We start from the raw sequence: 26,881 nt of genomic DNA on the forward strand, positions 1-26,881 counted from the left end.
ATGGAGGAAATTGCGCATGGTGACTGTTGTATTCAATCCCGTTACAATTTCTGTGTTTCATCAACACTCTGATAGTCCACAGATCACAGAATGCCTCCAAATGTGCATCGGAAACTACTACTGGCCTTCCAGGGAACGATCAAAGCGTAGACTGTTTGTGACATTACTCCCATGGAGGAAAGTGCGCTTGGTGACTGTTGTATTTAATCCCGATGCAATTTCTGTGTTTCATCAACACTTTGAAGGTCCACAGATTACCTAATGCCTCCAGATGTGCATTGGAAACTACTACTGGTCTTCCAGGAGACGATCAAAGCGTAGACCGTTTGAGACACTACTCCCATGGAGGAAAGTGCGCATGGTGACTGTTGTATTCAACGCTGATGCAATTTCTGTGTTTCTTCAACACTTTGAAGGACCACAGATAACAGAATTCCTCCAGATGTGCATCGGAAACTACTACTGGTCTTGCAGGGGACGATCAAAGCGTAGACTGTTTGAGACATTACTCCCATGGAGGAAAGAGCGCATGGTGGCTGTTGTACTCAATCCCGATGCAATTTCTGTGTTTCATCAACACTCTGATAGTCCACACATTACAGAATGCCCACAGATGTCCATCGGAAACTACTACTGGTCTTCCAGCGAACGATCAAAACGTAGACTGTTTGAGAGATTACTCAGATGGAGGAAAGTGCGCATGGTGACTGTTGTATTCAATCCCGGTGCAATTTCTGTGTTTCATCAACAGTCTGACAGTCCACACATTACAGAATGCCCCCAGATGTGCATCGGAAATTACTACTAGTCTTCCAGCGTACGATCAAAGCGTAAACAGTTTAAGGCATTATTCCATGGAGGAAAGTGCGCATGGTGACTGTTGTATTCAATCCCGATTCAAGTTCTGTGTTTCATCAACACTTTGAAGGTCCACAGATTAGAGAATCCCCCCAGATGTGCATCGGAACCTACTACTGGTCCTCCAGGAAACGATCAAAGTGTAGACTGCTTGAGACATTACTCCCATGGAGGAAAGTGCGCATGGTGACTGTTGTATTCAATCCCGGTGCAATTTCTGTGTTTCATCAACAGTCTGACAGTCCACACATTACAGAATGCCCCCAGATGTGCATCGGAAATTACTACTAGTCTTCCAGGGAACGATCAAAGCGTAAACAATTTAAGGCATTACTCCATTAAGGAAAGTGCGCATGGTGACTGTTGTATTCAATCCCGATGCAATTTCTGTGTTTCATCAACACTCTGATAGTCCACAGATTACATAATGACTCCAGATGTGCATCGGAAACTACTACTGGTCTTCCAGGGAACGATCAAACGGTAGACTGTTTGAGACATTACTCCCATGGAGGAAATTGCGCATGGTGACTGTTGTATTCAATCCCGTTACAATTTCTGTGTTTCATCAACACTCTGATAGTCCACAGATTACATAATGACTCCAGATGTGCATCGGAAACTACTACTGGTCTTCCAGGGAACGATCAAACGGTAGACTGTTTGAGACATTACTCCCATGGATGAAAGTGCGCATGGTGACTGTTGTATTCAATCCCGGTGCAATATCTGTGTTTCATCAACAGTCTGACAGTCCACACATTACAGAATGCCCCCAGATGTGCATCGGAAATTACTACTAGTCTTCCAGGGAACGATCAAAGCGTAAACAATTTAAGGCATTACTCCATTAAGGAAAGTGCGCATGGTGACTGTTGTATTCAATCCCGATGCAATTTCTGTGTTTCATCAACACTCTGATAGTCCACAGATTACATAATGACTCCAGATGTGCATCGGAAACTACTACTGGTCTTCCAGGGAACGATCAAACGGTAGACTGTTTGAGACATTACTCCCATGGAGGAAATTGCGCATGGTGACTGTTGTATTCAATCCCGTTACAATTTCTGTGTTTCATCAACACTCTGATAGTCCACAGATCACAGAATGCCTCCAAATGTGCATCGGAAACTACTACTGGCCTTCCAGGGAACGATCAAAGCGTAGACTGTTTGTGACATTACTCCCATGGAGGAAAGTGCGCTTGGTGACTGTTGTATTTAATCCCGATGCAATTTCTGTGTTTCATCAACACTTTGAAGGTCCACAGATTACCTAATGCCTCCAGATGTGTATTGGAAACTACTACTGGTCTTCCAGGAGACGATCAAAGCGTAGACCGTTTGAGACACTACTCCCATGGAGGAAAGTGCGCATGGTGACTGTTGTATTCAACGCTGATGCAATTTCTGTGTTTCTTCAACACTTTGAAGGACCACAGATAACAGAATTCCTCCAGATGTGCATCGGAAACTACTACTGGTCTTGCAGGGGACGATCAAAGCGTAGACTGTTTGAGACATTACTCCCATGGAGGAAAGAGCGCATGGTGGCTGTTGTACTCAATCCCGATGCAATTTCTGTGTTTCATCAACACTCTGATAGTCCACACATTACAGAATGCCCACAGATGTCCATCGGAAACTACTACTGGTCTTCCAGCGAACGATCAAAACGTAGACTGTTTGAGAGATTACTCCCATGGAGGAAAGTGCGCATGGTGACTGTTGTATTCAATCCCGGTGCAATTTCTGTGTTTCATCAACAGTCTGACAGTCCACACATTACAGAATGCCCCCAGATGTGCATCGGAAATTACTACTAGTCTTCCAGCGTACGATCAAAGCGTAAACGGTTTAAGGCATTATTCCATGGAGGAAAGTGCGCATGGTGACTGTTGTATTCAATCCCGATTCAAGTTCTGTGTTTCATCAACACTTTGAAGGTCCACAGATTAGAGAATCCCCCCAGATGTGCATCGGAACCTACTACTGGTCCTCCAGGAAACGATCAAAGTGTAGACTGCTTGAGACATTACTCCCATGGAGGAAAGTGCGCATGGTGACTGTTGTATTCATTCCCGGTGCAATTTCTGTGTTTCATCAACAGTCTGACAGTCCACACATTACAGAATGCCCCCAGATGTGCATCGGAAATTACTACTAGTCTTCCAGGGAACGATCAAAGCGTAAACAATTTAAGGCATTGCTCCATTAAGGAAAGTGCGCATGGTGACTGTTGTATTCAATCCCGATGCAATTTCTGTGTTTCATCAACACTCTGATAGTCCACAGATTACATAATGACTCCAGATGTGCATCGGAAACTACTACTGGTCTTCCAGGGAACGATCAAACGGTAGACTGTTTGAGACATTACTCCCATGGAGGAAATTGCGCATGGTGACTGTTGTATTCAATCCCGTTACAATTTCTGTGTTTCATCAACACTCTGATAGTCCACAGATCACAGAATGCCTCCAAATGTGCATCGGAAACTACTACTGGTCTTCCAGGGAACGATCAAAGCGTAGACTGTTTGTGACATTACTCCCATGGAGGAAAGTGCGCTTGGTGACTGTTGTATTTAATCCCGATGCAATTTCTGTGTTTCATCAACACTTTGAAGGTCCACAGATTACCTAATGCCTCCAGATGTGCATTGGAAACTACTACTGGTCTTCCAGGAGACGATCAAAGCGTAGACCGTTTGAGACACTACTCCCATGGAGGAAAGTGCGCATTGTGACTGTTGTATTCAACGCTGATGCAATTTCTGTGTTTCTTCAACACTTTGAAGGACCACAGATAACAGAATTCCTCCAGATGTGCATCGGAAACTACTACTGGTCTTGCAGGGGACGATCAAAGCGTAGACTGTTTGAGACATTACTCCCATGGAGGAAAGAGCGCATGGTGGCTGTTGTACTCAATCCCGATGCAATTTCTGTGTTTCATCAACACTCTGATAGTCCACACATTACAGAATGCCCACAGATGTGCATCGGAAACTACTACTGGTCTTCCAGCGAACGATCAAAACGTAGACTGTTTGAGAGATTACTCCCATGGAGGAAAGTGCGCATGGTGACTGTTGTATTCAATCCCGGTGCAATTTCTGTGTTTCATCAACAGTCTGACAGTCCACACATTACAGAATGCCCCCAGATGTGCATCGGAAATTACTACTAGTCTTCCAGCGTACGATCAAAGCGTAAACAGTTTAAGGCATTATTCCATGGAGGAAAGTGCGCATGGTGACTGTTGTATTCAATCCCGATTCAAGTTCTGTGTTTCATCAACACTTTGAAGGTCCACAGATTACAGAATCCCCCCAGATGTGCATCGGAACCTACTACTGGTCCTCCAGGAAACGATCAAAGTGTAGACTGCTTGAGACATTACTCCCATGGAGGAAAGTGCGCATTGTGACTGTTGTATTCAATCCCGGTGCAATTTCTGTGTTTCATCAACAGTCTGACAGTCCACACATTACAGAATGCCCCCAGATGTGCATCGGAAATTACTACTAGTCTTCCAGCGTACGATCAAAGCGTAAACAGTTTAAGGCATTATTCCATGGAGGAAAGTGCGCATGGTGACTGTTGTATTCAATCCCGATGCAATTTCTGTGTTTCATCAACACTCTGATAGTCCACAGATTACATAATGACTCCAGATGTGCATCGGAAACTACTACTGGTCTTCCAGGGAACGATCAAAGCGTAGACTGTTTGAGACATTACTCAACTGGAGGAAAGTGCGCATAATGACTGTTGTATTCAATCCCGATGCAATTTCTGTGTTTCATCAACACTTTGAAGGACCATAGATAACAAAATACCTCCAGATATGCATCGGAAACTAGTACTGGTCTTGCAGGGAACGATCAAAGCGTAGACTGTTTGAGACATTACTCCTATGGAGGAAAGAGCGCATGGTGGCTGTTGTACTCAATCCCGATGCAATTTCTGTGTTTCATCAACACTCTGATAGTCCACACATTACAGAATGCCCACAGATCTGCGTCGGAAACTACTACTGGTCTTCCAGGGAACGATCAAAGCGTAAACTCTTTGAGACATTACTCCCATGGAGGAAAGTGGGCATGGTGACTGTTGTATTCATCCAGATGTAATTTCTGTGTTTGATCAACACTCTGATAGTCCACACATTACAGAATGTTCCTAGATGTGCATAGGAAACTACTACTGGTCTTCCAGGGAACGATAAAAGCGTAGACTTTTTGAGACATAACTCCCATGGAGGAAAGTGCGCATTGTGATTGTTGTATTCAATCCCGATGCAATTCCTGTGTTTGAACATCACTCTGATAATGATCAAATATGATCGAAGCAGACTAAATCAATTAAAATTTGTTCCGCGGCCGGGACTCGAACCCGGGTCTCCTTGCTTAGTAGGCAGATATGCTACCACTACACCACCGAAGCACTATGGCAGACATACCTACACGAACTATCTAGGTCGAGTTCCCTCCCCAACACAAACTTAAATTCATTTTCCCTTAATACTGTCACTATTGCAAGGGCTCGCCAGTATTGAAACACAGAATTGCATAGGGATTGAATACAACAGTCACCATGCGCAATTTCCTCCATGGGAGTAATGTGTCAAACAGTTTACGCTTTGATCGTTCCTGCAAGATCAGTAGTAGTTTCCGATGCACATCTGGAGACATTCTGTAATGTGTGGACTATCAGTGTGTTGATGAAACAGAGAAATTGTATCAGGATTGAGTACAACAGTCACCATGCGCACTTTCCTCCATGGGAGTAACGTCTCAAACAGTTTACGCTTTGATCGTTCCCTGGAAACCAATAGTAGCATCCGATGCACATCTGGAGGCATTCTGTAATCTGTAGCCAATGCCGGCGAGCCCTGTCAATAGTGACGGTATTAAGGGAAAATGAATTAAAGTTTGTGTTGGGGAGGGAACTCCACCTAGGTAGTTCGTGCAGCTATGTTTGCCATAGTGACTGATGATAGTTTACAGATTACAGAATGCCTCCAGATGTGCATCGGAAGTTACTATTGGCCTTGCTGGGAACGATCAAAGAGTAGACTCTTAGAGACATTACTCCCATGGAGGAAAGTGCGCATGGTGACTGTTGTATTCAATCCAGATGCAATTTCTGTGTTTGAACAACACTCTGATAGTTTACAGATTACAGAATGCCTCCAGATGTGCATCGAGGGCTACTATTGGTCTTCCAGGGAACGATCAAAGCGTAAACTGTTTGAGACGTTACTCCCATGGAGGAAAGTGCGCATGGTGACTGTTGTACGCAATCCTGATGCAATTTCTGTGTTTCATCAACACTCTGATAGTTCACAGATAATAGAATGAATCCAGATGTGCATCGGAAACTACTACTGGTCTTCCAGGGAACGATAAAAGCGTAGAGTGTTTGAGACATTACTCCCATGGAGGATAGTGCACATGGTGACTGTTGTATTCAATCCCGATTCAAGTTCTGTGTTTCATCAACACTTTGAAGCTCCACTGATTACAGAATGCCCCCAGATGTGCATCAGAACCTACTACTGGTCCTCCAGGAAACGATTAAAGCGTAGACTATTTGAGACATTACTACCATGGAGGAAAGTGCGCATGGTGACTGTTGTATTCAATCCCGATGCAATTTCTGTGTTTCATCAACACTGTGATAGTCCACACATTACAGAATGCCCCCGATGTGCATCGGAAACTACTACTGGTCTTCCAGGGAACGATCAAAGCGTAGACTGTTTGAGACATTACTCCCATGGAGGAAAGTGCTCATGGTGGCTGTTGAATTCAATCCTGATGCAATTTCTGTGTTTCATCAACACTCTGATAGTCCACACATTAAACAATGTCCCCAGATGTGCATCGGAAACTACTACTTGTCTTCCAGGGAACGATCAAATCGTAAACTGTTTGAGACATTACTCCCATGGAGGAAAGTGTGCATGGTGACTGTTGTATTCAATCCCGATACAATTTCTGTGTTTCATCAACACTCTGACAGTCCACACATTACAGAATGCCCACAGATGTGCCTCGGAAACTACTACTGGTCTTCCAGGGACCGATCAAATCGTTAACTGTTTGACACATTACTCCCATGGAGGAAAGTGCGCGTGGTGACTGTTTTATTCAATACCAATTCAATTTCTGTGTTTCATCAACACTCTGATAGTTCCCACATTAAACAATGTCCCCAGATGTGCATCGGAAACTACTACTTGTCTTCCAGGGAACGATTAAAACATAAACTGTTTGAGACATTACTAACATGGAGGAAAGTGCGCATGGTAACTGTTGTATTCAATCCCGATGCAATTTCTGTGTTAAATCAACACTCTGGTAGTCCACAGATTACAGAATGCCTCCAGATGTATCTCGGAAACTACTACTGGTCTTCCAGGGAACGATCAAAGCGTAGACTGTTTGTGACATTACTCCCACGGAGGAAAGTGCGCATGGTGACTCTTCTATTCAATCCTGATGAAGTTTCTGTGTTTCATTAACACTCTGAAAGCACACACGTTACAGAATGCCCCCAGATATGAATCGGAAACTACTACTGGTCTTCCAGGGAACGATCAAAGCATAGACTGTTTCAGACATTACTCCCATGGAGGAAAGTGCGCATGGTGAATGTTGTATTCAATCCCGATTCAAGTTCTGTGTTTCATCAACACTTTGAAGGTAAACAGATTACAGAATGCCCCCGATGTGCATCGGAACCTACTACTGGTCCTCCAGGAAACGATCAAAGCGTAGACTGTTTGAGACATTAGTCCCATGGAGGAAAGTGCGCATGGTGACTGTTTTATTCAATACCGATGCAATTTCTGTGTTTCATCCACACTCTGATAGTTCACAGATTACAGAATGCCTCCAGATGTGCATCGGAAACTACTACTGGCCTTGCAGGGAACGATCAAAGCGTAGACTGTTTGAGTTATAACTCGCATGGAATGAAGGGTTTATGGTGACTGTTGTATTCAATCCCTATGCAATTTTCGTGTTTCATCAACATTCTGATAGTCCACACATTACAGAATGTTCCCAGATGTGCATCGGAAGCTACTATTGGTCTTGCAGGGAACGATCAAAGCGTAGACTCTTAGAGACATTACTCCCATGGAGGAATGTGCGCATGGTGACTGTTGTATTCAATCCCGATGCAATTTCCGTCTTTCATCAACACTCTGATAGTCCATAGATTACAGAATGCCTCCAGATGTGCATCGGAAACTACTACTGGTCTTTCCAGGGAACTGTCAAAGCGTAAACTGTTTTAGACATTACTCCCATTGAGGAATGTGCGCATGGTGACTGTTGTATTCAATCCAGATGCAATTTCTGTGTTTCATCAACACTCTGATAGTTTACAGATTACAGAATGCCTCCAGATGTGCATCGGAAACTACTACTGGTCTTCCAGGGATCGATCAAAGCGTAGACTGTTTGAGACATTACTCCCATGGAGGAAAGTCCGCATGGTGACTGTTGTATTCAATCCCGCTTCAAGTTCTGTGTTTCATCAACTCTTTGAAGGTCCACTGATTACAGAATGCCCCCAGATGTGCATCAGAACCTACTACTGGTCTTCCAGGAAACGATCAAAGCGTAGACTCTTTGGGACATTACTACCATGGAGGAAAGGGCGCATGGTGACTGTTGTATTCAATCCCGATGCAATTTCTGTGTTTCATCAACACTCTGATAGTCCACACATTACAGAATACCCCAAGATGTGCATCGGAAACTACTACTGGTCTTCCAGGAAACGATAAAAGCGTAAACTGTTTGAGACGTTACTCCCATGGAGGAAAGTGCGCATGGTGACAGTTGTATTCAATCCCGATGCAATTTCTGTGTTAGATAAACACTCTGGTAGTCCACAGATTACAGAATGCCTCCAGATGTATCTCGGAAACTACTACTGGTCTACCAGGAAACGATCAAAGGGTAGACTGTTTGTGTTATTACTCCCATGGAATGAAGGGCGGATGGTGACTGTTGTATTCAATCCCGATGCAATTTCTGTGTTTCATCAACACTCTGATAGTTTACAGATTACAGAATGCCTCCAGATGTGCATCGGAAACTACTACTGGTCTTCCAGGGAACGATCAAAGCGTAGACTGTTTGAGACATTACTCCTATGGAGGAAAGTGCGCATGGTGACTGTTGTATTCAATCCCGATGCAATTCCTGTGTTTCATCAACACTTTGAAGGTCCACAGATTACAGAATGCCTCCAGATGTGCATCGGAAACTACTACTGGTCTTGCAGGGAACGATCAAATCGTAGACTCTTAGAGACATTACTCCTATGGAGGAAAGTGCGCATGGTGACTGTTGTATTCAATCCCGATGCAATTTCCGTCTTTCATCAACACTCTGATAGTCCATAGATTACAGAATGCCTCCAGATGTGCATCGGAAACTACTACTGGTCTTTCCAGGGAACTGTCAAAGCGTAAACTGTTTTAGACATTACTCCCATTGAGGAATGTGCGCATGGTGACTGTTGTATTCAATCCAGATGCAATTTCTGTGTTTCATCAACACTCTGATAGTTTACAGATTACAGAATGCCTCCAGATGTGCATCGGAAACTACTACTGGTCTTCCAGGGATCGATCAAAGCGTAGACTGTTTGAGACATTACTCCCATGGAGGAAAGTCCGCATGGTGACTGTTGTATTCAATCCCGCTTCAAGTTCTGTGTTTCATCAACTCTTTGAAGGTCCACTGATTACAGAATGCCCCCAGATGTGCATCAGAACCTACTACTGGTCTTCCAGGAAACGATCAAATCGTAGACTCTTTGGGACATTACTACCATGGAGGAAAGGGCGCATGGTGACTGTTGTATTCAATCCCGAAGCAATTTCTGTGTTTCATCAACACTCTGATAGTCCACACATTACAGAATACCCCAAGATGTGCATCGGAAACTACTACTGGTCTTCCAGGAAACGATAAAAGCGTAAACTGTTTGAGACGTTACTCCCATGGAGGAAAGTGCGCATGGTGACTGTTGTATTCAATCCCGATGCAATTTCTGTGTTAGATAAACACTCTGGTAGTCCACAGATTACAGAATGCCTCCAGATGTATCTCGGAAACTACTACTGGTCTACCAGGAAACGATCAAAGCGTAGACTGTTTGTGTTATTACTCCCATGGAATGAAGGGCGGATGGTGACTGTTGTATTCAATCCCGATGCAATTTCTGTGTTTCATCAACACTCTGATAGTTTACAGATTACAGAATGCCTCCAGATGTGCATCGGAAACTACTACTGGTCTTCCAGGGAACGATCAAAGCGTAGACTGTTTGAGACATTACTCCTATGGAGGAAAGTGCGCATGGTGACTGTTGTATTCAATCCCGATGCAATTACTGTGTTTCATCAACACTTTGAAGGACCACAGATAACAGAAGTCCTCCAGATGTGCATCGGGAACTACTACTGGTCTTGCAGGGAACGATCAAAGCGTAGACAGTTTGAGACATTACTCCTATCGAGGAAAGATCGCATGGTGGCTGTTGTACTCAATCACGATGCAGTTTCTGTGTTTCATCAACACTCTGATAGTCCACACATTACAGAATGCCCACAGATGTGCGTCGGAAACTACTAGTGGTCTTCCAGGGAACGATCAAAGCGTAGACTGTTTGACACATTACTCCGAAGGAGGAAAGTGCGCATGGTGACTGTTGTATTGAATCCTGATGCAATTTCAGTGTTTCTTCAAGACTCTGATAGTCCACACTTTACAGAACGTCCCCAGATGTGCATCGGAAACTACTACTGTTCTAGCAGGGAACGATCAAAGCGTAAACTGTTTGAGACATTACTCCCATGGAGGCAAGTGCGCATCTTGACTGTTGTATTCAATCCCAATGCAATTTCTGTGTTTCATCGTCACTCTGATAGTCCACAGATTACAGAATGCCTCCAGAGGTGCATCGGGAACTACTACAGGTCTTCCAGGGAACGATCAAAGCGTAAACTGTTCGAGACATTACTCCCATGGAGGAATGTGCGCATGGTGACTGTTGTATTCAATCCCGATGCAATTTCTGTGTTTCATCAACACTCTGATAGTCCACACATTACAGAATGCCCCCAGATGTGCATCGGAAACTACTACTGGTCTTCCAGGGAACGATCAAAGCGTAAACTGTTTGAGACGTTACTCCCATGGAGGAGAGTGCAGATAGTGACTGTTGTATTCAATCCTGATGCAATTTATGTGTTTCATCAACACACTGATAGTTCACACATTACAGAATCCCTGCAAATGTGCATCGGAAACTACTACTGGTCTTGCAGGAACGATCAAAGCGTAAACTGTTTGACACATTACTCCCATGGAGGAAAGTGCGCATGGTGACTGTTGTATTCAATCCCGATGCAATATCCGTGTTTCATAAACACTCTGATAGTTCACAGATTACAGAATGCCTCCAGATGTGCATCGGAAACTGCTACTGGTCTTCCAGGGAACGATCAAAGCGTAGACTGTTTGAGACATTACTCCCATGGAGGAAAGTGCGCATGGTGACTGTTGTATTCAATCCGGCTGCAATTTCTGTGTTTCATGAACACTTTGAAGGTCCACAGATTACAGAATGCCTCCAGATGTGCAACGGAAACTGCTACTGGTCTTGCAGGGAACGGTCAAAGCGTAGACGGTTTGAGACATTACTCCCATGGAGGAAAGTGCGCATGGTGACTGTTGTATTCAATCCCTATGCAATTCCTGTGTTTCATGAACACTTTGAAGGTCCACAGATTACAGAATGCCTCCAGATGTGCATCGGAAACTGCTACTGGTCTTGCAGGGAACGATCAAAGCGTAGACTGTTAGAGATATTACTCTCATGGAGGAAAGTGCGCATGGTGACAGTTGTATTGAATCCCGATGCAATATCTGTGTTTCATAAACACTTTGAAGGTCCAATTATTACAGAATGCCTCCAGATATGCATCGAAACTACTACGGGTCTTCCAGGAAACGATCAAACCGTAAACTGTTTAAGACTTCACTCATATGTAGGAAAGTGCGAATGGTGACTGTTATATTCAATCCCGAGGCAATTTCTGTGTTTCATTAACAGTTTGAAGGTCCACAGATTACAAAATGCCTCCAAATGTGCATCGGAAACTACTACTGGTCGTGCGGGGAACGATCAAAGCGTAGACTGTTTGAGACATTACTCCCATTGAGGAAAGTGCGCATGGTGACAGTTGTATTCAATCCCGATGCAATTTCTGTGTTTCATCAACAGTCTGATAGTCCACACATTACAGAATGCCCCCAGATGTGCATCGGAAACTACTACTGGTCTTCCAGGGAACGGTCAATGCGTAGACTGTTTGAGAGATTACTCCCATGGAGGAAAGTGCGCATGGTGACTGTTGTATTCAATCTTGATGCAATTTCTTTGTTTCATCAACACTCTGATAGTCCACACATTACAGAATGCCCCCAGATGTGCATTGGAAACTACTACTGGTATTACAGGGAACGATTAAAGCGTAAACTGTTTGAGACATTACTCCCATGGAGGAAAGTGCTCATGGTGACTGTTGTATTGAATCCCGATGTAATTTCTGTGTTTCATCAACACCCTGATAGTCCACACATTACAGAATGCCTCCAGATGTGAATCGGAAACTACTACAGGTCTTCCAGGGATCGATCAAAGTGTAGGCTGTTTGAGACATTACTCAAATGCAGGAAAATGCGCATGATAACTGTTGTATTCAATCCCGAGGCAATTTCTGTGTTTTATGAACTCTTTGAAGGTCCACAGATTACAGAATTCCTCCTGATGTGCATCGGAAACTACTACTGGTCTTCCAGGAAACGATCAAAACGTAGACTGTTTGAGACATTACTCCCATGGAGGAAAGTGCGCATGGTGACTGTTGTATTCAATCCCGATGCAATTTCTGTGTTTCATCAACACTTTGAAGGTCCACAGATTGCAGAATGCCTCCAGATGTGCATCGGAAACTACTACTGGTCTTACAGGGAACGATCAAAGCGTACACTGTTTGAGACATTACTCCCATGGAGGAAAGTGCGCATGGTGACTATTGTATTCAATCCCGATGCAATTTCTGTGTTTTAACAACACTCTGATAGTTTACAGATTACAGAATACCCCAGATGTGCATCGGAAGCTACTATTGGTCTTCCAGGGAATGATCAAAGCGTAAACTGTATGAGACATTAGTCCCATGGAGGAATGTGTTCATGGTGACTGTTGTATTCAATCCCGATGCAATTTCTGTGTTTCATCAACACTCTGATAGTTCACAGATTACAGAATGCCTCCAGTTGTGCATCGGAAACTACTACTGGTCTTCCAGGGAACGATCAAAGCGTAGACTGTTTGAGACATTACTCCCATGGAGGAAAGTGCGCATGGTGACTGTTGTATTAAATCGCGATTCAATTTCTGTGTTTCATCAACACTTTGAAGGTCCACAGATTACAGAATGCCTTCAGATGTGCATCGGAATCTACTACTGGCCTTGCAGGGAACGATCAAAGCGTAGACTGTTTGAGACATTACTCCCATGGAAGAAAGTGCGCATGGTGAATGTTGTATTCAATCCCGATGTAATTTCTGTGTTTCCTCAACACTCTGATAGTCCACAGATTACAGAATGCCTCCAGATGTGCAACGGAAACTACTACTGGTCTTCCAGGGAACGATCAAAGCGTAGACTGTTTGTGACATTACTCCCATGTAGGAAGGTGCGCATGGTGACTGTTGTATTCAATCCCGATGCAATTTCTGTGTTTCATCAACACTTTGAAAGTCCACACATTACAGAATGCCTTTAGATGTGCATCGGAAACTACTACTGGTCTTCCAGGGAACGATCAAATCGTAGACTGTTTGCGACATTACTCCCATGGAGGAAAGTGCGCATGGTGACTGTTGTATTCAATCCCGATGCAATTTCTGTGTTTCATAAACACTTTGAAGGTCCGCAGATTACAGAATGCCTCCAGATGTGCATCGGAAACTACTACTGTTCTTCCAGGAAACGATCAAAGCGTAGACTGTTTGAGACATTACTCTCATGGAGGAAAGTGCGCATGGTGACTGTTGTATTAAACCCAGATTCAATTTCTCTGTTTCATCAACACTTTGAAGGTCCACAGATTACAGAATGCCTTCAGATGTGCATCGGAATCTACTACTGGTCTTGCAGGGAACGATCAAAGCGTAGACTGTTTGAGACATTACTCCCATGGAAGAAAGTGCGCATGGTGACTGTCGTATTCAATCCCGATGTAATTTCTGTGTTTCCTCAACACTTTGAAGGTCCACAGATTGCAGAATGCCTCCAGATGTGCATCGGAAACTACTACAGGTCTTCCAGGGAACGATTAATGCGTAAACTGTTTGAGACGTTACTCCCATGGAGGAAAGTGCGCATGGTGACTGTTGTATTCAATCCCGATGCAATTTCTGTGTTTCATCAACACTTTAAAGGTCCGCAGATTACAGAATGCCTCCAGATGTGCATCGTAAACTACTACTGGTGTTGCAGGGATCGATCAAAGCGTAGACGGTTTGAGACATTACTCCCAAGGAGGAAAGTGCGCATGGTGACTGTTGTATTCATTCCTGATGCAATTTCTGTGTTTGATCAACACTCTGATAGTCCACACATTACAGAATGCCCACAGATGTGCATCGGAAACTACTACTGGTCTTGCAGGGAACGATCAAATCGTAGACTGTTTGAGACATTACTCCTATAGAGGAAAGTGCGCATGGTGACTGTTGTATTAAATCCCGATTCAATTTCTCTGTTTCATCAACACTTTGAAGGTCCACAGATTACAGAATGCCTTCAGATGTGCATCGGAATCTACTACTGGTCTTCCAGGGAACGATCAAAGCATAAACTCTTTGAGACATTACTCCCATGGAGGAAAGTGCGCATGGTGACTGTTTTATTTAAACCCGATGCAATTTCTGTGTTTCATCAACACTCCGATAGTCCACACATTACAGAATGCCTCCAGATGTGCATCGGAAACTACTACTGGTCTTCCAGGAAACGATCAAAGCGTAGACTGTTTGAGACATTACTCCTATAGAGGAAAGTGCGCATGGTGACTGTTGTATTCAATCCCATTGCAATTTCTGTGTTTCATCAACACTTTGAAGGTCCACAGATTGCAGAATGCCTCCAGATGTGCATCGGAAACTACTACTGGTCTTACAGGGAACGATTAAAGCGTAAACTGTTTGAGACATTACTCCCATGGAGGAAAGTGCTCATGGTGACTGTTGTATTGAATCCCGATGTAATTTCTGTGTTTCATCAACACCCTGATAGTCCACACATTACAGAATGCCTCCAGATGTGAATCGGAAACTACTACAGGTCTTCCAGGGAACGATCAAAGTGTAGGCTGTTTGAGACATTACTCAAATGCAGGAAAATGCGCATGATAACTGTTGAATTCAATCCCGAGGCAATTTCTGTGTTTTATGAACTCTTTGAAGGTCCACAGATTACAGAATGCCTCCTGATGTGCATCGGAAACTACTACTGGTCTTCCAGGAAACGATCAAAGCGTAGACTGTTTGAGACATTACTCCCATGGAGGAAAGTGCGCATGGTGACTGTTGTATTCAATCCCGATGCAATTTCTGTGTTTCATCAACACTTTGAAGGTCCACAGATTGCAGAATGCCTCCAGATGTGCATCGGAAACTACTACTGGTCTTACAGGGAACGATCAAAGCGTAGACTGTTTGAGACATTACTCCCATGGAGGAAAGTGCGCATGGTGACTGTTGTATTCAATCCAGATGCAATTTCTGTGTTTGAACAACACTCTGATAGTTTACAGATTACAGAATACCCCAGATGTGCATCGGAAGCTACTATTGGTCTTCCAGGGAACGATCAAAGCGTAAACTGTTTGAGACATTACTCCCATGGAGGAATGTGTTCATGGTGACTGTTGTATTCAATCCCGATGCAATTTCTGTGTTTCATCAACACTCTGATAGTTCACAGATTACAGAATGCCTCCAGATGTGCATCGGAAACTACTACTGGTCTTCCAGGGAACGATCAAAGCGTAGACTGTTTGAGACATTACTCCCATGGAGGAAAGTGCGCATGGTGACTGTTGTATTAAATCCCGATTCAATTTCTGTGTTTCATCAACACTTTGAAGGTCCACAGATTACAGAATGCCTTCACATGTGCATCGGAATCTACTACTGGTCTTGCAGGGAACGATCAAAGCGTAGACTGTTTGAGACATTACTCCCATGGAAGAAAGTGCGCATGGTGACTGTTGTATTCAATCCCGATGTAATTTCAGTGTTTCCTCAACACCCTGATAGTCCACAGATTACAGAATGCCTCCAGATGTGCAACGGAAACTACTACTGGTCTTCCAGGGAACGATCAAAGCGTAGACTGTTTGTGACATTACTCCCATGTAGGAAGGTGCGCATGGTGACTGTTGTATTCAATCCCGATGCAATTTCTGTGTTTCATCAACACTTTGAAAGTCCACAGATTACAGAATGCCTTTAGATGTGCATCGGAATATACTACTGGTCTTGCAGGGAACGATCAAAGCGTAGACTGTTTGAGACATTACTCCCATGGAAGAAAGTGCGCATGGTGACTGTTGTATTCAATCCCGATGTAATTTCTGTGTTTCCTCAACACTCGGATAGTCCACAGAATACAGAATGCCTCCAGATGTGCAACGGAAACTACTACTGGTCTTCCAGGGAACGATCAAAGCGTAGACTGTTTGTGACATTACTCCCATGTAGGAAGGTGCGCATGGTGACTGTTGTATTCAATCCCGATGCAATTTCTGTGTTTCATCAACACTTTGAAAGTCCACAGATTACAGAATGCCTTTAGATGTGCATCGGAAACTACTACTGGTCTTCCAGGGAACGATCAAATCGTAAACTGTTTGCGACATTACTCCCATGGAGGAAAGTGCGCATGGTGACTGTTGTATTCAATCCCGATGCAATTTCTGTGTTTCATCAACACTTTGAAGGTCCGCAGATTACAGAATGCCTCCAGATGTGCATCGAAAACTACTACTGGTCTTCCAGGAAACGATCAAAGCGTAGACTGTTTGAGACATTACTCCCATGAGGAATGTGCGCATGGTGACTGTTGTATTCAATCTTGATGCAATTTCTTTGTTTCATCAACACTCTGATAGTCCACACATTACAGAATGCCCACAGATGTGCATCGGAAACTACTACTGGTCTTCCAGGGAACGATCAAAGCATAAACTCTTTGAGACATTACTCCCATGGAGGAAAGTGCGCATGGTGACTGTTGTATTTAAACCCGATGCAATTTCTGTGTTTCATCAACACTCCGATAGTCCACACATTACAGAATGCCTCCAGATGTGCATCGGAAACTACTACTGGTCTTCCAGGAAACGATCAAAGCGTAGACTGTTTGAGACATTACTCCCATGGAGGAAAGTGCGCATGGTGACTGTTGTAATCAATCCCGATGCAATTTCTGTGTTTCATCAACACTTTGAAGGTCCACAGATTGCAGAATGCCTCCAGATGTGCATCGGAAACTACTACTGGTCTTACAGGGAACGATCAAAGCGTAGACTGTTTGAGACATTACTCCCATGGAGGAAAGTGCGCATGGTGACTGTCGTATTCAATCCCGATGCAATTTCTGTGTTTGAACAACACTCTGATAGTTTACAGATTACAGAATACTCCAGATGTGCATCGGAAGCTACTATTGGTCTTCCAGGGAACGATCAAAGCGTAAACTGTTTGAGACATTACTCCCATGGAGGAATGTGGGCATGGTGACTGTTGTATTCAATCCCGATGCAAATTCTGTGTTTCATCAACACTCTGATAGTTCACAGATTACAGAATGCCTCCAGATGTGCATCGGAAACTACTACTGGTCTTCCAGGGAACGATCAAAGCGTAGACTGTTTGAGACATTACCCCATGGAGGAAGGTGCGCATGGTGACTGTTGTATTCAATCCCGATGCAATTTCTGTGTTTCATCAACACTTTGAAAGTCCACAGATTACAGAATACCTATAGATGTGCATCGGAAACTACTACTGGTCTTCCAGGAAACGATCAAAGCGTAGACTGTTTGTGACATTACTCCCACGGAGGAAAGAGCGCATTTTGACTGTTGTATTCAATCCTGATGCAATTTCTGTGTTTCATCAAAACTCTGATAGTCCACAGATTACAGAATGCCTCCAGATGTGCATCTGAAACTACTACTGGAATTCCAGGGAACGATCAAGGCGTAGACTGTTTGAGACATTATTCCCGTGGAGGTAAGTGCGCATGGTGACTGTTGTATTCAATCCCGATGCAATGTTTGTGTTTAATCAACACTCTGATAGTCCACAGATTACAGAATGCCTCCAGATGTGCATCGGAAACTACTACAGGTCTTCCAGGGAACGATCAAAGCGTAGACTGTTTGAGACATTACTCCCGTGTAGGAAAGTGCGCATGGTGACTGTTGTATTCAATCCCGCGGCAATTCCTGCCTTTCATCAACACTTTGAAGGTCCACAGATTACAGAATGCCTCCAGATGTGCATCGAAACTACTACTGGCCTTGCAGGGAACGATCAAAGCGTAGAGTGTTAGAGATATTATTCTCATGGAGGAAAGTGCGCATGGTGACAGTTGTATTGAATCCCGAGCAATATCTGTGTTTCATAAATTCTTTGAAGGTCCAATTATTACAGAATGCCTCCAGATATGCATCGAAACTACTACGGGTCTTCCAGGAAACGATCAAACCGTAAACTGTTTAAGACTTTACTCCCAAGTAGGAAAGTGCGAATGGTGACTGTTATATTCAATCCCGAGGCAATTTCTGTGTTTCATTAACAGTTTGACGGTCCACAGATTACAGAATGCCTCCAGATGTGCATCGGAAACTACTACTGGTCGTGCAGGGAACGATCATATCGTAGACTGTTTGCGACATTACTCCCATTGAGGAAAGTGCGCATGTTGACAGTTGTATTCAATCCCGATGCAATTTCTGTGTTTCATCAACACCCTGATAGTCCACACATTACTGAATGCCCACAGATGTGCATCGGAAACTACTACTGGTCTTACAGGGAACGATCAAATCGTAGACTGTTTGCGACATTACTCCCATTGAGGAAAGTGCGCATGGTGACAGTTGTATTCAATCCCGATGCAATTTCTGTGTTTCATCAACACTCTGATAGTCCACACATTACTGAATGCCCACAGATGTGCATCGGAAACTACTACAGGTCTTCCAGGGAACGATCAATTCGTAGGCTGTTAGAGACATTACTCCCATTGAGGAAAGTGCGCATGGTGACTATTGTATTCAATCCCGATGCAATTTCTGTCTTTCATCAACACTCTGATAGTCCACAGATTACAGAATGACACCAGATGTGCATCAGAAACTAATACTTGTCTTCCAGGGAACGATCAAATCGTAGACTGTTTGAAATATTACTCCCATATAGGAAAGCGCGCATGGTGACTGTTATATTCAATCCCGGTGCAATTTCTGTGTTTCATCAACACTCTGATAGTCCACAGATTACAGAATGCCCACAGATGTGCAACGGAAACTACTACTGGTCTTACAGGGAACGATCAAATCGTAGACTGTTTGCGACATTACTCCCATTGAGGAAAGTGCGCATGGTGACAGTTGTATTCAATCCCGATGCAATTTCTGTGTTTCATCAACACTCTGATAGTCCACACATTACTGAATGCCCACAGATGTGCAACGGAAACTACTACTGGTCTTCCAGGGAACGATCAAAGCGTAGACTGTTTGTGACATTACTCCCATGTAGGAAGGTGCGCATGGTGACTGTTGTATTCAATCCCGATGCAATTTCTGTGTTTCATCAACACTTTGAAAGTCCACAGATTACAGAATGCCTTTAGATGTGCATCGGAAACTACTACTGGTCTTCCAGGGAACGATCAAATCGTAGACTGTTTGCGACATTACTCCCATGGAGGAAAGTGCGCATGGTGACTGTTGTATTCAATCCCGATGCAATTTCTGTGTTTCATAAACACTTTGAAGGTCCGCAGATTACAGAATGCCTCCAGATGTGCATCGGAAACTACTACTGGTCTTCCAGGAAACGATCAAAGCGTAGACTGTTTGAGACATTACTCTCATGGAGGAAAGTGCGCATGGTGACTGTTGTATTAAACCCCGATTCAATTTCTCTGTTTCATCAACACTTTGAAGGTCCACAGATTACAGAATGCCTTCAGATGTGCATCGGAATCTACTACTGGTCTTGCAGGGAACGATCAAAGCGTAGACTGTTTGAGACATTACTCCCATGGAAGAAAGTGCGCATGGTGACTGTCGTATTCAATCCCGATGTAATTTCTGTGTTTCCTCAACACTTTGAAGGTCCACAGATTGCAGAATGCCTCCAGATGTGCATCGGAAACTACTACAGGTCTTCCAGGGAACGATTAATGCGTAAACTGTTTGAGACGTTACTCCCATGGAGGAAAGTGCGCATGGTGACTGTTGTATTCAATCCCGATGCAATTTCTGTGTTTCATCAACACTTTAAAGGTCCGCAGATTACAGAATGCCTCCAGATGTGCATCGTAAACTACTACTGGTGTTGCAGGGATCGATCAAAGCGTAGACGGTTTGAGACATTACTCCCAAGGAGGAAAGTGCGCATGGTGACTGTTGTATTCATTCCTGATGCAATTTCTGTGTTTGATCAACACTCTGATAGTCCACACATTACAGAATGCCCACAGATGTGCATCGGAAACTACTACTGGTTTTGCAGGGAACGATCAAATCGTAGACTGTTTGAGACATTACTCCTATAGAGGAAAGTGCGCATGGTGACTGTTGTATTAAATCCCGATTCAATTTCTCTGTTTCATCAACACTTTGAAGGTCCACAGATTACAGAATGCCTTCAGATGTGCATCGGAATCTACTACTGGTCTTCCAGGGAACGATCAAAGCATAAACTCTTTGAGACATTACTCCCATGGAGGAAAGTGCGCATGGTGACTGTTTTATTTAAACCCGATGCAATTTCTGTGTTTCATCAACACTCCGATAGTCCACACATTACAGAATGCCTCCAGATGTGCATCGGAAACTACTACTGGTCTTCCAGGAAACGATCAAAGCGTAGACTGTTTGAGACATTACTCCTATAGAGGAAAGTGCGCATGGTGACTGTTGTATTCAATCCCATTGCAATTTCTGTGTTTCATCAACACTTTGAAGGTCCACAGATTGCAGAATGCCTCCAGATGTGCATCGGAAACTACTACTGGTCTTACAGGGAACGATTAAAGCGTAAACTGTTTGAGACATTACTCCCATGGAGGAAAGTGCTCATGGTGACTGTTGTATTGAATCCCGATGTAATTTCTGTGTTTCATCAACACCCTGATAGTCCACACATTACAGAATGCCTCCAGATGTGAATCGGAAACTACTACAGGTCTTCCAGGGAACGATCAAAGTGTAGGCTGTTTGAGACATTACTCAAATGCAGGAAAATGCGCATGATAACTGTTGAATTCAATCCCGAGGCAATTTCTGTGTTTTATGAACTCTTTGAAGGTCCACAGATTACAGAATGCCTCCTGATGTGCATCGGAAACTACTACTGGTCTTCCAGGAAACGATCAAAGCGTAGACTGTTTGAGACATTACTCCCATGGAGGAAAGTGCGCATGGTGACTGTTGTATTCAATCCCGATGCAATTTCTGTGTTTCATCAACACTTTGAAGGTCCACAGATTGCAGAATGCCTCCAGATGTGCATCGGAAACTACTACTGGTCTTACAGGGAACGATCAAAGCGTAGACTGTTTGAGACATTACTCCCATGGAGGAAAGTGCGCATGGTGACTGTTGTATTCAATCCAGATGCAATTTCTGTGTTTGAACAACACTCTGATAGTTTACAGATTACAGAATACCCCAGATGTGCATCGGAAGCTACTATTGGTCTTCCAGGGAACGATCAAAGCGTAAACTGTTTGAGACATTACTCCCATGGAGGAATGTGTTCATGGTGACTGTTGTATTCAATCCCGATGCAATTTCTGTGTTTCATCAACACTCTGATAGTTCACAGATTACAGAATGCCTCCAGATGTGCATCGGAAACTACTACTGGTCTTCCAGGGAACGATCAAAGCGTAGACTGTTTGAGACATTACTCCCATGGAGGAAAGTGCGCATGGTGACTGTTGTATTAAATCCCGATTCAATTTCTGTGTTTCATCAACACTTTGAAGGTCCACAGATTACAGAATGCCTTCACATGTGCATCGGAATCTACTACTGGTCTTGCAGGGAACGATCAAAGCGTAGACTGTTTGAGACATTACTCCCATGGAAGAAAGTGCGCATGGTGACTGTTGTATTCAATCCCGATGTAATTTCAGTGTTTCCTCAACACCCTGATAGTCCACAGATTACAGAATGCCTCCAGATGTGCAACGGAAACTACTACTGGTCTTCCAGGGAACGATCAAGGCGTAGACTGTTTGTGACATTACTCCCATGTAGGAAGGTGCGCATGGTGACTGTTGTATTCAATCCCGATGCAATTTCTGTGTTTCATCAACACTTTGAAAGTCCACAGATTACAGAATGCCTTTAGATGTGCATCGGAATATACTACTGGTCTTGCAGGGAACGATCAAAGCGTAGACTGTTTGAGACATTACTCCCATGGAAGAAAGTGCGCATGGTGACTGTTGTATTCAATCCCGATGTAATTTCTGTGTTTCCTCAACACTCGGATAGTCCACAGAATACAGAATGCCTCCAGATGTGCAACGGAAACTACTACTGGTCTTCCAGGGAACGATCAAAGCGTAGACTGTTTGTGACATTACTCCCATGTAGGAAGGTGCGCATGGTGACTGTTGTATTCAATCCCGATGCAATTTCTGTGTTTCATCAACACTTTGAAAGTCCACAGATTACAGAATGCCTTTAGATGTGCATCGGAAACTACTACTGGTCTTCCAGGGAACGATCAAATCGTAAACTGTTTGCGACATTACTCCCATGGAGGAAAGTGCGCATGGTGACTGTTGTATTCAATCCCGATGCAATTTCTGTGTTTCATCAACACTTTGAAGGTCCGCAGATTACAGAATGCCTCCAGATGTGCATCGGAAACTACTACTGGTCTTCCAGGAAACGATCAAAGCGTAGACTGTTTGAGACATTACTCCCATGAGGAATGTGCGCATGGTGACTGTTGTATTCAATCTTGATGCAATTTCTTTGTTTCATCAACACTCTGATAGTCCACACATTACAGAATGCCCACAGATGTGCATCGGAAACTACTACTGGTCTTCCAGGGAACGATCAAAGCATAAACTCTTTGAGACATTACTCCCATGGAGGAAAGTGCGCATGGTGACTGTTGTATTTAAACCCGATGCAATTTCTGTGTTTCATCAACACTCCGATAGTCCACACATTACAGAATGCCTCCAGATGTGCATCGGAAACTACTACTGGTCTTCCAGGAAACGATCAAAGCGTAGACTGTTTGAGACATTACTCCCATGGAGGAAAGTGCGCATGGTGACTGTTGTAATCAATCCCGGTGCAATTTCTGTGTTTCATCAACACTTTGAAGGTCCACAGATTGCAGAATGCCTCCAGATGTGCATCGGAAACTACTACTGGTCTTACAGGGAACGATCAAAGCGTAGACTGTTTGAGACATTACTCCCATGGAGGAAAGTGCGCATGGTGACTGTCGTATTCAATCCCGATGCAATATCTGTGTTTGAACAACACTCTGATAGTTTACAGATTACAGAATACTCCAGATGTGCATCGGAAGCTACTATTGGTCTTCCAGGGAACGATCAAAGCGTAAACTGTTTGAGACATTACTCCCATGGAGGAATGTGGGCATGGTGACTGTTGTATTCAATCCCGATGCAAATTCTGTGTTTCATCAACACTCTGATAGTTCACAGATTACAGAATGCCTCCAGATGTGCATCGGAAACTACTACTGGTCTTCCAGGGAACGATCAAAGCGTAGACTGTTTGAGACATTACTCCCACGGAGGAAAGAGCGCATTTTGACTGTTGTATTCAATCCTGATGCAATTTCTGTGTTTCATCAAAACTCTGATAGTCCACAGATTACAGAATGCCTCCAGATGTGCATCTGAAACTACTACTGGAATTCCAGGGAACGATCAAGGCGTAGACTGTTTGAGACATTATTCCCGTGGAGGTAAGTGCGCATGGTGACTGTTGTATTCAATCCCGATGCAATGTTTGTGTTTAATCAACACTCTGATAGTCCACAGATTACAGAATGCCTCCAGATGTGCATCGGAAACTACTACAGGTCTTCCAGGGAACGATCAAAGCGTAGACTGTTTGAGACATTACTCCCGTGTAGGAAAGTGCGCATGGTGACTGTTGTATTCAATCCCGCGGCAATTCCTGCCTTTCATCAACACTTTGAAGGTCCACAGATTACAGAATGCCTCCAGATGTGCATCGAAACTACTACTGGCCTTGCAGGGAACGATCAAAGCGTAGAGTGTTAGAGATATTATTCTCATGGAGGAAAGTGCGCATGGTGACAGTTGTATTGAATCCCGAGCAATATCTGTGTTTCATAAATTCTTTGAAGGTCCAATTATTACAGAATGCCTCCAGATATGCATCGAAACTACTACGGGTCTTCCAGGAAACGATCAAACCGTAAACTGTTTAAGACTTTACTCCCAAGTAGGAAAGTGCGAATGGTGACTGTTATATTCAATCCCGAGGCAATTTCTGTGTTTCATTAACAGTTTGAAGGTCCACAGATTACAGAATGCCTCCAGATGTGCATCGGAAACTACTACTGGTCGTGCAGGGAACGATCATATCGTAGACTGTTTGCGACATTACTCCCATTGAGGAAAGTGCGCATGGTGACAGTTGTATTCAATCCCGATGCAATTTCTGTGTTTCATCAACACTCTGATAGTCCACACATTACTGAATGCCCACAGATGTGCATCGGAAACTACTACTGGTCTTACAGGGAACGATCAAATCGTAGACTGTTTGCGACATTACTCCCATTGAGGAAAGTGCGCATGGTGACAGTTGTATTCAATCCCGATGCAATTTCTGTGTTTCATCAACACTCTGATAGTCCACACATTACTGAATGCCCACAGATGTGCATCGGAAACTACTACAGGTCTTCCAGGGAACGATCAATTCGTAGGCTGTTAGAGACATTACTCCCATTGAGGAAAGTGCGCATGGTGACTATTGTATTCAATCCCGATGCAATTTCTGTCTTTCATCAACACTCTGATAGTCCACAGATTACAGAATGACACCAGATGTGCATCAGAAACTAATACTTGTCTTCCAGGGAACGATCAAAGCGTAGACTGTTTGAAATATTACTCCCATATAGGAAAGCGCGCATGGTGACTGTTATATTCAATCCCGGTGCAATTTCTGTGTTTCATCAACACTCTGATAGTCCACAGATTACAGAATGCCCACAGATGTGCAACGGAAACTACTACTGGTCTTCCAGGGAACGATCAAATCGTAGACTGTTTGAGACATTACTCCGATGGAGGAAAGTGCGCATGGTGACTGTTGTATTCAAACCCGATGCAATTTCTGTGTTGCAACAACACTCTGATAGTTTACAGATTACAGAATGCCTCAAGATGTGCATCGGAAACTACTACTGGACTTCCAGGGAACGATCTAAGCGTAGACTGTTTGAGACATTATTCCCGTGGAGGTAAGTGCGCATGGTGATTGTTGTATTCAATCCCGATGCAATGTTTGTGTTTCATCAACACTCTGATAGTCCACAGATTACAGAATGATTCCAGATGTGCATCGGAAACTCCTACAGGTCTTCCAGGGAACGATCAAAGCGTAGACTGTTTGAGACATCACTCCCATGGAGAAAAGTGCGCATGGTGACTGTTGTATTCAATCTCGCGACAATTCCTGTGTTTCATCTTCACTTTGAAGGTCCACAGATTACAGAATGCCTCCAGATGTGCATCGGAAACTACTACTGGCCTTGCAGGGAACGATCAAAGCGTAGACTGTTAGAGACATTACTCCCATGGAGGAATGTGGGCATGGTGACTGTTGTATTCAATCCCGATGCAATTTTTGTGTTTGATCAACACTCTGATAGTTCACAGATCACAGAATGCCTCCAGATGTGCATCGGAAACTACTACTGGTCTTCCAGGGAACGATCAAAGCGTAGACTGTTTGATACATTACTCCCATGGAGGAAAGTGCGCATGGTGACAGTTGTACTAAATCCCGATTCAATTTCTGTGTTTCATCAACACTTTGAAGGTCCATAGATTACAGAATGCCTTCAGATGTGCATCGGAATCTACTACTGGTCTTGCAGGGAACGATCAAAGCGTAGACTGTTTGAGACATTACTCCCATGGATGAAAGTGCGCATGGTGACTGTTGTATTCAATCCCGATGCAATTTCTGTGTTTCCTCAACACTCTGATAGTCCACAGATTACAGAATGCCTCCAGATGTGCAACGGAAACTACTACTGGTCTTCCAGGGAACGATCAAAGCGTAGACTGTTTGTGACATTACTCCCATGGAGGAAGGTGCGCATGGTGACTGTTGTATTCAATCCCGATGCAATTTCTGTGTTTCAACAACACTCTGATAGTCCACACATTACAGAATGCCCACAGATGTGCATCGGAAACTACTACTGGTCTTCCAGGGAACGATCAAAGCATAAACTGTTTGAGACATTACTCCCATGGAGGAAAGTGCGCATGGTGACTGTTGTATTCAATCCCGATGCAATTTCTGTGTTTCATGAACACTCCGA

General features: G+C 43.8%; 1 non-coding gene across 1 annotated transcript; it reads right to left on the reverse strand.

The window, feature by feature from the left end:
• Positions 1 to 5,237: 5,237 nt before the first annotated feature.
• Positions 5,238 to 5,311, reverse strand: Trnas-acu (transfer RNA serine (anticodon ACU)). Its single transcript has one exon. It is a non-coding gene; the product is annotated as a tRNA-Ser (tRNA).
• Positions 5,312 to 26,881: the final 21,570 nt, after the last annotated feature.

Source organism: Schistocerca gregaria, chromosome 5 (assembly GCF_023897955.1).
Source record: "Schistocerca gregaria isolate iqSchGreg1 chromosome 5, iqSchGreg1.2, whole genome shotgun sequence".
Taxonomy (NCBI): domain Eukaryota; kingdom Metazoa; phylum Arthropoda; class Insecta; order Orthoptera; family Acrididae; genus Schistocerca; species Schistocerca gregaria.